This window comes from Zeus faber (genome assembly GCF_960531495.2).
Source record: "Zeus faber genome assembly, chromosome: 14".
Classification (NCBI taxonomy): domain Eukaryota; kingdom Metazoa; phylum Chordata; class Actinopteri; order Zeiformes; family Zeidae; genus Zeus; species Zeus faber.
In genome coordinates this window covers 20,079,057-20,092,356 of record NC_137200.1, presented here as the reverse complement: position 1 = coordinate 20,092,356, position 13,300 = coordinate 20,079,057, and positions in this window count along the sequence as shown.

Here is a 13,300-nt window from a genome sequence, read left to right as displayed (position 1 = left end):
GTCGAACCTCAAAATCCATGGTGACTGCGGCGCCCCAACCCTTCTAAAAGGCTCCGGGTCCAGTCATTCACTTCGTCGTTAATTTCAAGACGCAGACTTCATCCACGAGTCTGTGATTGTCGAGTGATCAGATCGCCACTCTTCCAAAAGTCCTCTCCTCAATTTCATAAATTCTATGCATTTTGACAAAGTATAATGATGAAGCACACTGAAAATGCTCGTCATTTATTTTTCAATTATAATGCCGGCTCTCTCTCCCCACCCCTGGCTCAACCGGGACGATTAATCGATCAATCAAGACCCGCCCCCCTCCTCACCGACCGCCTGCTTCTCAGCCTTTTTCCGAACGGCGCAGTGGGCTGGAGCGAGGCTTTAAACCGGGCCGGGGGGTGAGATGACTCTTTAACGTCCATCATTACGTGACTATTTTTTCCACTTTGACTTGAGGCCGCCGCTTTCCCCCGAAGCCCGGGCCACTCCAGCGCGCGGGAGTCTGCGGCCAGCGGTGTCAATACAGAAGATATCTGCCTTCCCTGCATTTTAATTAAGGCCCGGATCATTAATGAATCATCTGAACCCCGCTCGCCGAACGAACGACTCCATTTTGAAAAACGCGGCTCGGGCTGCCCTCTGAGGCCAGCGTGCTAATAGAAAAGTTAATTACATCAGAGGCGCTCATGTTAATGTATGTACTTTGACAGGGGTGATATAATAGAAGGGTTAGAGCAGTGTGTTGTGTTCCAGTCCCCCGACACCAGACACATGTTTAATTGCCTCGTCTTGGGTTTCACAGTCAGTCATCGACGACACTGTTGCATGATATTGTTATACAGCGAGGCTAACCGCAAAGCAAATTACCCGCAGCTCACTCTGACCCTTTGTCGGTGTTCGTTCGGACAAAAGCGGTATTTAATTATTGTCTTCATTTTTTTTGGCGTAGGCGAAAATGATGATTCGAAAAAAAACTGTTCTTGACGCCAGATCACCAGAAAGGTGACAAGGCTGATCCTTGCACATCCTGTATCGTCATCTAGATGAGGACCGTTTCGTTGCATTTGTTATAATGACTTAATTATAATTTACAGCTTTTCCAATATTTTGTCAGCCTCTATATATATACATTACATTACATTACATTGCATCATGTAGCAGACGCTTTTGTCACTTTTTTGGCGGTGTGCAGTGTGGGGAGAACCTCTGTGGCGGATGATTGCCTGTCGTAATATTTCAATGGCTGAAGAAAAATGCATCTCCCATTACGACTCAAATCAACTGAAGCCAACAGTCGAGAAAAGTCTTCGCCTTTTTTTTTTTTTTGCAATAGTTGCTGCCAAAATATATGAGACGGCTGCCTTCGCTCGGGCCGCGGAGTTCGCGGGAAGGCTTTCTCGATTCCGACATTCCCCCCGCGGAGCAGAGGAGGCTGCCTCATTTACGTGGCGCCGGGGATACGCTATCCGTTTCGCCATCAAACTGGATATTCATTGTTTTTTCAATGTGACAGTGACGGGAAGCGCTGCCTCCGCCGGCGCTCAATCATAAAACCGCCGGCGCAACCTTCAAAAACTCAAAATTTGAATCCGCTCAGCTGTCCCCTTCGTTGCCGTGGCGGAGGGTAAAAAGCAGATGTTGTTTGGTGTTTTCCCCTTCGGAGTGGCGTGGTGCCGCGAGAGGCTCATTTGAACGTCCAACACCGTCGAGAGACTTGAACCGGAAGGAATGACGCTGTGGCTAGAGATCGGTTACGTTTATTGGCTTCCATCTTGCCAAGTGATCTAAGCATCCAGCGGCCATGTATAGTTCATCTGGCTGGAAACTCGAGGTAAAGCTGTCCCCCGTCCATCCTGGTTCCCCACGCAACTTCGGAGACTCACATACGTCGCTATGAGCTACATTCATGTGTGTACGAACACATAAACCGGTCGCACATATCTGTATATACATAATAGCCTATATAGCCTACCCCATATACAAAGGTCTATTCCCTTTATTTCTATTTTGCACCCCCACTCTGCATTAACTTTCTGAGTTATTTTATTTTATTTTATTCTATATTATTGTATTTACTGCATTGCGTTTTATTTTATTTATAATTAATTTTTTGATATACTTACCTTTTTACCTGTGCTGTCAGCATGCTGGGCATACAGCAACGAGTATTTGTACGCCGTTGCATCTAGGACAGAGTCAGTCTGCAAGTGGAGTTCACCTCCTCAACCTGCAGTGCCACTCTTTATTCATTCTTAAATCATCAAGAGCTGCTGCAACAACTCTGTCCTGTGGACGGCCTGTAGGATGACCAGAGCACAGCTTTTGGTTATAGAGAACCCGCAGAGAACTGCGTTACGTTTTTTCGAATCACTTTGTTTCAGTTAGTTAGTCAAGTAGAAATTGGGTCGCTATCGTGTTCAGTCTAGAACATAATTGTGCATAATCACCAGGGGTGCGTTGCATTGACATTTCACTGCATATATGTATGAACGTATGTATATGTATGTGACGAATAAACCTCTTGAGTCTTGAATCATAATGTCCACGTAGGAGACGCAGAACATCCGATTTCAACAAACAATGAAGTCGGGCATCGAGACTTCCAGCGTACGTGAGCCCCCCCCGGTTTGCGAGGTCGTTTGTGGAAGTACAGTCCGGTGTGCGGCGCGGTTAAGGTGGAGCTGACTGAGCTGTGCCGGTGTGGGAAAAACGGGGGGATGGTTGCTCACTGTTTGTCTCCCTGGATGCAGCTCACTCTCTCTCCATGCTGAGGTGAGCCCACGTGGGAGTGACGCAGTGGAGAAGAAGCGGGTGAACGGCGAGGGAGGGAGCGACGATCCACCCCTGGGTACTCACGCTCTGCATGAAATGCTCAGCACTCTATCCTCCGCTTCCCTCTCTTGATTGGGTGATGAGGTGTAGCTGGCGCTGTGCCAGTGAGAGAGGCAGAAAGTATCATCCCCTCCTACGCGGCCTCGAGTGGCAGCCTTGTCATATTTCCCCTTTTTACAGGTTAAAACTGAGTGTCTGAGTTCACATTCTAGCATATTATTAACTATGCCAAGTTAGTATGTAGTATGTACCATGTAGTACATAGTATGTAGCACGTAGTATGCAGTATGTACATACTGCATTACATTTGGCTATTACTGCATTACATTTGGCCATTACATTTAACTGCTTATATGTATGAAAGTACGTATACAGTATGTATGTGACGAATAAACTTTTGAATCTTGAATCTAGTATGCAGCACATATAAAGCAGTATGTAGTACATAGTACGTAGCACATAGAACGCAGTATGTAGTACGTTATATACAGTCTGTAGCATGGAGAACATAGTATGTAGTACATAGTACGTAGTATGTAATACATAGTACGTAGTATGAAATACATAGTATGTAGTACATAGTATTTTTTATGTTGAATGCAGGATGTAGTCTGTAGTATGTAGTAACTTGTATGAAGTACATAGAACGCAGTATGTAGTACATAGTATGTAGCACATAGAACGCAGTACATAGTATATGGTATGTAGCATGTAGTATGTAGTGTGTAGTACGCAGTCTGTAGCGCATACTATGTAGTACATAGTATGTAGCACATAGAACGCAGTATGTAGTACATAGTACGTAGCACATAGAACGCAGTTTGTAGTACATAGTATATAGTATGTAACATATAGTATGTAGTATGTAGTACATGCCATGTAGCACGTAGTATGTAGTACATAGTATGTAGCACATAGAATGCAGTATGTAGTACATAGTACGTAGCACATAGAAAAAAGTATATAGTACATATTATATACATTGCTCAAAGAAAAAAAAAGGGAACACTTACACAACACATCCCAGATCTCGATGAATGAAATATTCCAGTTGAAAATCATTATTCATTACATAGTGGAATGCGTTGAGAACAAAATAACATATGAATGATCAATGGAAATCAAAATCATTAACCCATGGAGGTCCGGATTCAGAATCATACTCAAAATAAAAGTGGAAAAATCAGATCACAGGCTGATCCACCTTGTGTGGAAATTCCTCAAGACAATTCAAAATGAGGCTCAGTAGTGTGTGTGGCCTCCACGTGCCTGTATGCACTCCCTACAACGTCTGGGCATGCTCCCGATGAGACGACGGATGTTCTCCTGAGGGATCTCCTCCCAGACCTGGATCAGGGCATCACTCAACTCCTGGACAGTCTGTGGTGCAACATGGCGTCGCATGGATGGAACGAGACATGATGTCCCAGAGGTGCTCGATTGGATTGGGGGTCTGGGGAACGGGCAGGCCAGTCCGTAGCATCAATGCCTTCATCATGCAGGAACCGCTGACACACTCCAGCCACATGAGGCCGAGCATTGTCATGCATCAGAAGGAACCCAGGGCCCACTGCACCAGCATATGGTCCGACAATGGGTCTGAGGATCTCATCCCGGTACCTAATCGCAGTCAGGGTACCTCTGGCTAGCACATGGAGGTCGGTGCGGCCCACTTAGCATATGCCTCCCCAGACCATCACTGACCCGCCGCCAAACCGGTCATGCTGGAGGATGTTGCAGGCAGCAGAACGTTCTCCACGGCGTCTCAGACTCTGTCACGTCTGTCACATGTGCTCAGTGTGAACCTGCTTTCATCCATGAAGAGCGCAGGGCGCCAATGGCGAATCTGCCAATCCTGGTGTGTCTCTGGCAAATGCCTATCGGGTTGCACGGTGTTGAGCTGTGAGCACAGGCCCCACTTGTGGACGTTGGGCCCTCATACCACCCTCAGGGAGTCTGTTTCTGACAGTTTGAGCAGAAACATGCACATTAGTGGCATGCTGGAGGTCATTTTGTAGGGCTCTGGCAGTGCTCCTCCTGTTCCCCCTTGCACAAAGGAGCAGATAGCGGTCCTGCTGCTGGGTTGTTGTCCTCCAACGGCCGCCTCCACGTCTCCTGGTGTACTGGCCTGTCCTCTGGTATCTCCTCCATGCTCTTGACACTGTGCTGGGCGACACAGCAAACCTTCTTGCCACAGCGCGCATTGATGTGCCATCCTGGATGAGTTGCACTACCTGACCAACTTCTGTGGGTTGCAGACACCGCCTCATGCCACCTCTAGTGGTGAAAAGTGCAAAAGTGACCAAAAATCAGCCAGAAAAGATGAGGACAGGGAAATGATCTGTGGCCACCACCTGCAGAACCATTCCTTCATAGGGGTTGTCTTGCTCATTGCCTCTCATTTCCACCTGTTGTCTGTTCCATTTGCACAACAGCAGGTTAAATGGATTCATAATCAGTGTTGCTTCCTAACTGGACAGGTTGATATCCCAGAAGTGTGGTTGACTTGGAGTTACATTGTAATGATTATGTTTTCCCTTTATTTTTTTGAGCAGTGTAGTATGTAACGTAGTACAATGTATTTAGCACATAGTACATAGTATGTAGCACGTAGTATGTAGTACATAGTATGTAGCCCATAGTACTGTATATAGTATGTAGTAAATAGTATGGAGTACATAGTATATAGTATGTAGCCCATAGTATGTAGTACATAGTATGTAGTGTGTCCTATGTAGTATGCAGTATGTGATTTTGAATGCAAGTGTCCTACCCCTGCCACGCTCCACAACATAATGTGTTTTTGTTGTGGAGCGTGGCAGGTGTATCTTTTTTTTTTTAATTTCCGGCTTTGTCAAAACAAAAACTAAAATCTTAAATCATTTCAGCTCATTCACCTTTAACAAAATAGTTTAAGTCATCACTTGACGAACGAACTGAGGATACCGTGACGCTTTAACTGAATCAAAAACCAAACCCCATTTGACCATGACTGAGAGCGTTGACAGTATATGGAACATGTGGGGACGGGGCGGCAGCTGTTTGTCCACTTCTACACAACACATGCCACCCAACAGGAGTAATTCAAATTCACTCTCACAAAATTAGCTTTTTATTTCGATGCTTCCACCTGGTGTTTCGGGTGGTGGGCCAAAACGGTGCTGACATAATTTGCGATACAGGTGTTCCTTCGTGGCTGCGGCTGCCTTTTTTCGGAGGCCTGTAATTATTATTATTTTTTTTTAAATTATTATCATCCTTGCTGTCTGTTCAAACCTGTCTGCTCTGGACGTAGAACACAGAACAAGGGGACAGCCTATAGATAAATAGGTCACTCACCCCTCCGTAGAGTTCAGAGCTTTGAAGTCCACAGTTTCCCTGTCGGAGGGTCCTCTCCGCTGGGCAGACAAGCAGTGAGACAGATGGGTGGACGGCGTGGACGGAGAGGGGAACATGAACCAGATTAATCATCTCATCATGTGTGATTAATGTGGAACCGAGCACCGTTGGCAGCCCCAACACTGGAAAGCAGGCACCCCAGCGGCAGGTCAATATGTTTATACTGACACACGTACACACGTATGAGAACATATTGCGCGCAGGCATGCATGCGTGCATGTACAAAACGCAGATCACAGACAGGAGAACACCCCCGAAGCCAAAGGATGCACACACACAGGCACGAGCAGCAACAAAGGTGTTGGGGTTGAAGGGTGTAGAGGAGGGAATTCCATTGAGAGCCAGTCACTGTCATTTGTTAATGGATGAAAAAAAACCCTATATAAACGGAGTTGGCCTTCGGCAAAACATTTTTTAGACGTATTATTTTCTTAATTAATAAATTTATTCAAATGTATTGTAAGCATTGTGATTCCCCCCCTTGCCTTCAATAATAATTAAAATAATAATAATAATAATAATAATAATAATAATAATAATAATAATAATAATAATAATAATAATACCTGGTATTTTTATTATGGGGACACGAATTGTTACATAAATTATTTATTATAATTTATATACATATTATTATCATATCATTTTATTATTTTAATTATTATTGTTTATAGACACACATGTATATAAAGTCACAATATCCGTTATGAGTTTCATAGATGATAAAAAATAATACAAAAGTACCATTCACAAATATTTCTGGGAATATCATTGAATAGTGCAGATAAGAATGATAAAAATAATAAAAACCATGTACTACAGCCATTGTCCAGGCTCAGAACAAGGCATTCCCTTCTCCCTGAAACTGAATCTATACTAGCGCATTCCAATTCAAAATGGCACAGTTTGAAAAAATGTAAGGACAACTTTTCAAAAAAATTTAAAAAAGCACCAATTGTGAAAATATAGGCATATCAGAACTTCAGGAGGATCATTGGAGTCCAGGTTTCTTCAGTCAAAGATTTAGTCACGTATATGTGGAATCGACGGACATACAGACAGACAGACAGACAGACAGACAGACAGACAGACAGACAGACCACATTCCTCTCTCGCTAAACTTAATTTGCATGACAGAGAAGAGGACATCAGTGTGGCGCGGCGACGGCTACCTCAGTATCTAATGACCTCTGGCCCCTTTTTACTCACAGCACTTCACACAAAGGCCCATCCTTTTCAAAACACACAGGGGAGGAATACACAGACACACACACACACACACAAAAAAAAACAAAAAACGATGGCGTGTCACCTCATCGCTGGAGAATAGAGAGAGATGCTTTGTGCGTCTCCTTTTCAAACGCACAGGTGTTCTGGCAAGCGACTCAAAGTGAGCGTGTGCATCCGTGTGTGTGTGTGTGTGTGTGTGTGTGTGTGTGTGTGTGTGTGTGTGTGTGTGTGTGCGTGTGTGTGTGTATGTGTGTGTGTGTGTGTGTGTGTGTGTATGTGTGCATGTGCATGTGTTTACCCGCTCACCTTTACTGTCCTCCTCTGAACTGCCCTTGATCACTGAAACGTACCGCGTCATCACAAATAACACACACATCAAAAAACAGCGAGTGTTTTGCAAAGTTGTGAGAAATGCTCTTCGGGGATCCGATGACTTTTTTGTCTTGTTCCGGGGTTTGGGCACCAAACCAAAAAAAAAATCAGAGAGAGAAAGATGGACAAAGAGAGAGAGAGAGGGGGAGAGTGAGGTGGGAGGCGTTATCTCGAGGAGATAAAGGGACGGGTTTGTCCGGACCGCTACGACTTTCAGAGCGTCGCCACAGCGTGCTGTCCCATTATCCTATACATCAGAAAAGCAGAAAAAATCTGTACGTGTTAAGAAATAAAAGGGAGAAAAAAAATCTATATATATATAATAAATATTTTTTTTTTCTTCTTTTTATATATATATATATATATATATATATATAAATGCAGCACTTATGTGCTCATGCACATGCCATAGGCAGATAGACTGATTATTTCAGACACAGCAGCCGATGCTTGCGGCTCACAGCGCCTATGGATGCAGCTACCTTGCAACCTCAACAACCCTGACGACAACACGTTGATGGATTGACACACATACAGACCGATCGGTGCTGAATGCAGACGGGCGAGTGCATTGTTCATGTTTTTTGATTGGGTCAGGTAATGAGTGGGACAGAACATGATAAAATGTAAAAAAAAAAATGTGTGTTACTTTGCAAAATCGCCGCTACCTATGGACAATCATGCGATTAATCACGATTCAATCTTTTAATCGATTGACAGCCCCATCATATATACGGTACTGTATAAAGCACTTATTTCAAACTGAACCCGGACAATTTGACAATAATTATGTCCGATTTTACTGTGAACATCCTCAATGCAAGCTGGGTTGTACACTATAACATTGCCACAGCTTTCTTGTTTTTTTAAGCTTTATTTTTCTTGTTTCTTGTTTGTTTTTATTGCTTATTCACTCCTTGTTTATTTTACCATTATTTTTTATTGTTTATTGTTTATTTTTCATTTATTGTACATTGCCATTTTTTTTTTGTTAATGTTTATATTGCATGTTGCCACTTCGTTCTATTTTTATTACTATTTATTTAACGTTATCGTAACTAGGTTTGCATAGAGTGTTAATAGACAGGACAAAATTAATATGGAAGACCAAAGATTATGAGCCATATAGAACTCATCTCTGTCATTAAACTACTAAACCAGATCAAAATAAAATACCTATTTTTTTTTTAAATCAAGTCAAATCGATTTGTTGGTCGAGGTGCCGTTCAGTTCTCCTTTGTTCGGGATATAACAATTAAATATAATAACATATATAACATGTCTGTGTGTAATATAATAGTGTCTGTGTGGATATATATTCTCCAAATTTGGTTGTGTTTGGGTCAACCAAATGTCATGGTCATGGTTTCAAAGGTCATGAATTAATAAAATCCACAGAATTCACTTTTATTATAAATATATATACTGTATATATTTTTGAATTAGATTTCATAACCTGACAATTCAACAATTTATTAGAAGCCTGTTGATTAGGAGAGATATTCTAATGGGTTAGAGTTTATTTGTCCGTCCGCCCCTCCGCCCTTCCGCCCATCCGTCCGTCTGTCTGTCTGTCTGTCTGTCTGTCTGTCTGTCAATCTATCTATCTATCTATCTATATATCTATGTCTGTCTGTCTGTCTGTCTATATACAATAAAAGCTGGATATCTATCACTGTTGTGGTCTGTTTTTGTGTAGCTGGTGTGTAGTGTAGCTGGTGTGTAGTGTAGCTGGTGTGTAGCGTGGCTGCCGTGTCATTTTGCTTTCGTCCCGTAGGTGTCTCCCCTGTTTTCCTGGGTCTTCTCGTTTTTCTCTGTCTCGTTTCACCTCTGTGAACGAGTTCATGGTGTTCACCTGTGTCTTGAGGTATTTCAATCTGTGTCGGCTCATGTTGCTCCTTGCCCCGTGAGTTTGTGCGGCGCCGGGCCGCTTTGGAGTCGTCAGCAAGTTTCTAGTTCCTTTTAGGTTTGATCCAATTCGGGGCCTGCCTCTGCCTCTGCCTCTGCCTCTGCCTCTGCCTCTTCCTCTTCCTCTTTTTTTTTTTTCCTTTCTTTTCCGCCCGCCTGCCTCGTCTTCTGTTCCGACCCCCTCCCTTTGGAATCCAACTGCCGTTCTTTGAATCCCGCTTCCGCCTCGGTGTCGGCGTTTGGCTTCCAGTCCTGAACTCCTTCCGTCCATCTGATCCATATTTACATTTACATTTGCATTTAGTCATTTAGCAGACGCTTTTATCCAAAGCGACTTACAAGGGAGAATAACATTCAAGCTACATTGCGACAGAGACATTAGTGTAACAATAAATACTGCTAAGTAGTGCTAAGTAATTGTAGGTTAGGAGAGGAGGTACTCACTGAAGAGCTGGGTCTTCAAGTGCTTCTTAAAGACAGAGAGGGAGGTCCCTGCTCTGGTCATTTTTGGCAGCTCGTCCCACCAACGTGGAACTACAAATGAGAATAGCCTGGATTGCCGTGGCTGTACGGCCGGCAGAGCCAGGCGACGCTCATTTGACGAGCGCAGCATCCGGGGGGGCAACATGTGCTCTCACAAGAGCATTTAAGCAGGCGGGAGCATTCCCAGCAATCACTCTGTAGGCCAGCATCAGAGACTTGAACTTGATGCGGGCGGCTACAGGTAACCAGTGGAGCTCCATGAGCAGCCGAGTGACATGTGCCCTCTCTGGCTGGTTGAACACCAGTCGCGCCGCCGCAAACGTATGCAAGCGGTTATTAGAGATGACAATCCCGGCCCTCGGATCACAGCGTCCCCCGCAGGACAGCTGGCGTCGCCTCGCTGCTTACTCCTTTCCAACCACCGTCGCAAAATGACGGAGGGGTTTGACCTCCTTTCGACCTTCCTGCTCAAACGTGTATGTTACATAACAACCTCGAGTCACGTGTCGCAGGAGGAACGAGTGGCTTGGAGAAATATTGGCGCGGTGGCTTAAACTCAAGAAATCGTGACGTTATGAGAGAAACACTCGGTGGTAATTTATTCGACAGGGCGCTGTTGTCGCGCGCTCAGATAAGCAAGGGGTTAATAGGGCGCGGAATCAAGCAAAAGTTTTTTTTTTTCCCCCGCTAAATTGTTTGCTGTTGATTTGTGGCGGTCCACGATGGGTAATCTCCTCCATTAAGATCGCTTAGGCAAGAACATTCTTTGGTCTAATGCATTGCTTGTAATTGCCCACAGTGTGCTGAACAACTGTTAAAAAAAGAAAACCACAAAAAAACACCCCCAAAAAACAGCAATAAATAACACAGCAGATACTAATGGCGTAATTTCCCGTACAGTATTTTCTCGACAAAGCCGTGGAATAAAATGACCCCGCGGGAACAATGAACCGCGAGAGGGGCCGTGTGCGGGTTCACGCTGAAACGACGGCAGCGCCGTGGCTCTCCCCCCCCCCCCCCCCCGGCCCGCCCAGGCCCCCGGGCGGGAGGAGAACAGTGGCGATGGGGGTGGAGAGCGTGGGATGAACACGTAGGACCAACACGTAGGATGAACACGTAGGACAAACACATAGGATGAGCGTAAAAACCAGCCCCCGCTGTCCGCTGGCCATCGGGGAAGTGAACGCCAAATCCGCCGGTGAGATATGGTGCCCTCTCCGCCGGCTCCCGCAGAAGCCGCGTTACCACCCAAAGTGCCCAACCGAAGTGATGGTGGAGTTTCACTTTGGTTGTCCCCCTTTATCCATTTTATTATTCTGTCGTTGGATTAACTGTCAAGAAAAATAGTCATTCTCACAATCAGATTTTATTTTCAGGTTTGAAACATTGAAAAACATGAGTTGACACACGGGGAATCGAACCTGGGTCTACTGTGTGGGCGGGCAAAATTTCACTCTCCACACTTTACACACCGGTACTTTTTTTTTTCATTTTCTGTTTTCTATCATCGAAACAAAAAAGAAGAAGGGTCATTTTCCAATTTTTGTACAAACGGAACATATTTAGCGAACAAAAATAAAACTCTACATACAGTCGGTGTGCGGCTGCAGATTTTTTAAAATGGTGTCTGAAATAAAATGCTGCCGGTACCAATCAGAAATATTCAGCCCTGCAAGCCACACTCCGAAAGTTCCTGGACCTTTGAAAAGTACTACCCCCCCGAGCAGGGACTTTTTGTTCCCTGGGACTTGGTGCCCGGCACTTAATTTAGACCCCGGTCCCTGCGGTGGAAACACACTGGGTTCCTCCAAAGGATCTGAAAGTTCCTGCGGTGCAAACGCGGCTATAGTAATTGAGGTTGTTCAATTTATACCCCACCCCATCTGGAATCAACATGCTTGTATCCAGATAAGTGTCCAAATGAGACATTTACATCAACAGGCTTTGACATTAACTAGTGCAAGTTAAGGTCGGTCTATCTAGAACGAGTGATATGCCGTGGATAGTACCGTAATTACACTAATAGTTTACACCGGGAAGTCTTTCCTGGCCAAAATGCAAATTGTTACTCACCGTTTTTGGTTCACGTCCCAGAAACGGTATCACTTTCATGTTCGGTTACTGTAATGGGATTGAAGATGTTGCGAATTTTGTAAATTTTAAATTTTTTCAAATATTCGACGTAATCATCCGGCGAGTTAAGGAACTCCCGTGATTCTGCCTCTGCTGAAAGCACTTCGGATTCAAGACCTTGCAAAATATCTTTAGGTTGCAGCTCGCTCAATAATTTGGCCGAAACATACATTGGTCACTTTTTAAAAGTTGGGAAGAAGTGATTCGGCCTATTTTTGCCTCCATTCTCGGACAAATATAACTTTTTTTTTTTTTTTTACCATGTATTATTATTCCAACCACAGGTAAAAGAGCTTTGAAGGAAGGCTTAAAAGATGCGTAAGGCTTTGCAGAGGAGGACAGCCTTTTCAAATGCCCCCTCTGCATGTCATTTTAAAGTCAATAGCGTGCCTCTCAGCAAGGTGAGACATCTACAAAGTGTAGAGGCCGACGCTGCCTCAAGGTTGACACTGAACTGGAACATACATAACAGCATTTTAAAAGTCAGTGGCTGCATCCCCCCGGGTGGCAAAACACAGTATGACTTTAGGCTGTTCAAAGCTAAAAGCTACTTCCGCGGCATGCTGTGCACAGCGAGTGCGGCAGAAAGGAAAACGAGGTGATTTGGGTAACCGATGCAGCCGGGGCCGGCCCAAGCCTTTATGGGCCCTAAGCAGAATTTGATGGCGGGGTGATCGCACAGCGTGTGCGCGTGTGGGTTTTTTTGTTTTTTTTGTCGTTTTTTTTCATTTGCTTCGTAAACGGAGGAAGATAAATACATGATCTAAAGTCAAAACATACACCGTTTTTGTTTTTTATGTTTTTGTATTGGAGGAACGGGAAATGGGGACAGCGGAGGGGAGATTTTTTTGGTGCACCGGTCTAACTTAATAAATAAATGTGTCTGGATCTATGTAGGCTGGACCAGTGCTTAGGCTTTAACTCAATTGATATCACATCCACACTGAGCCGA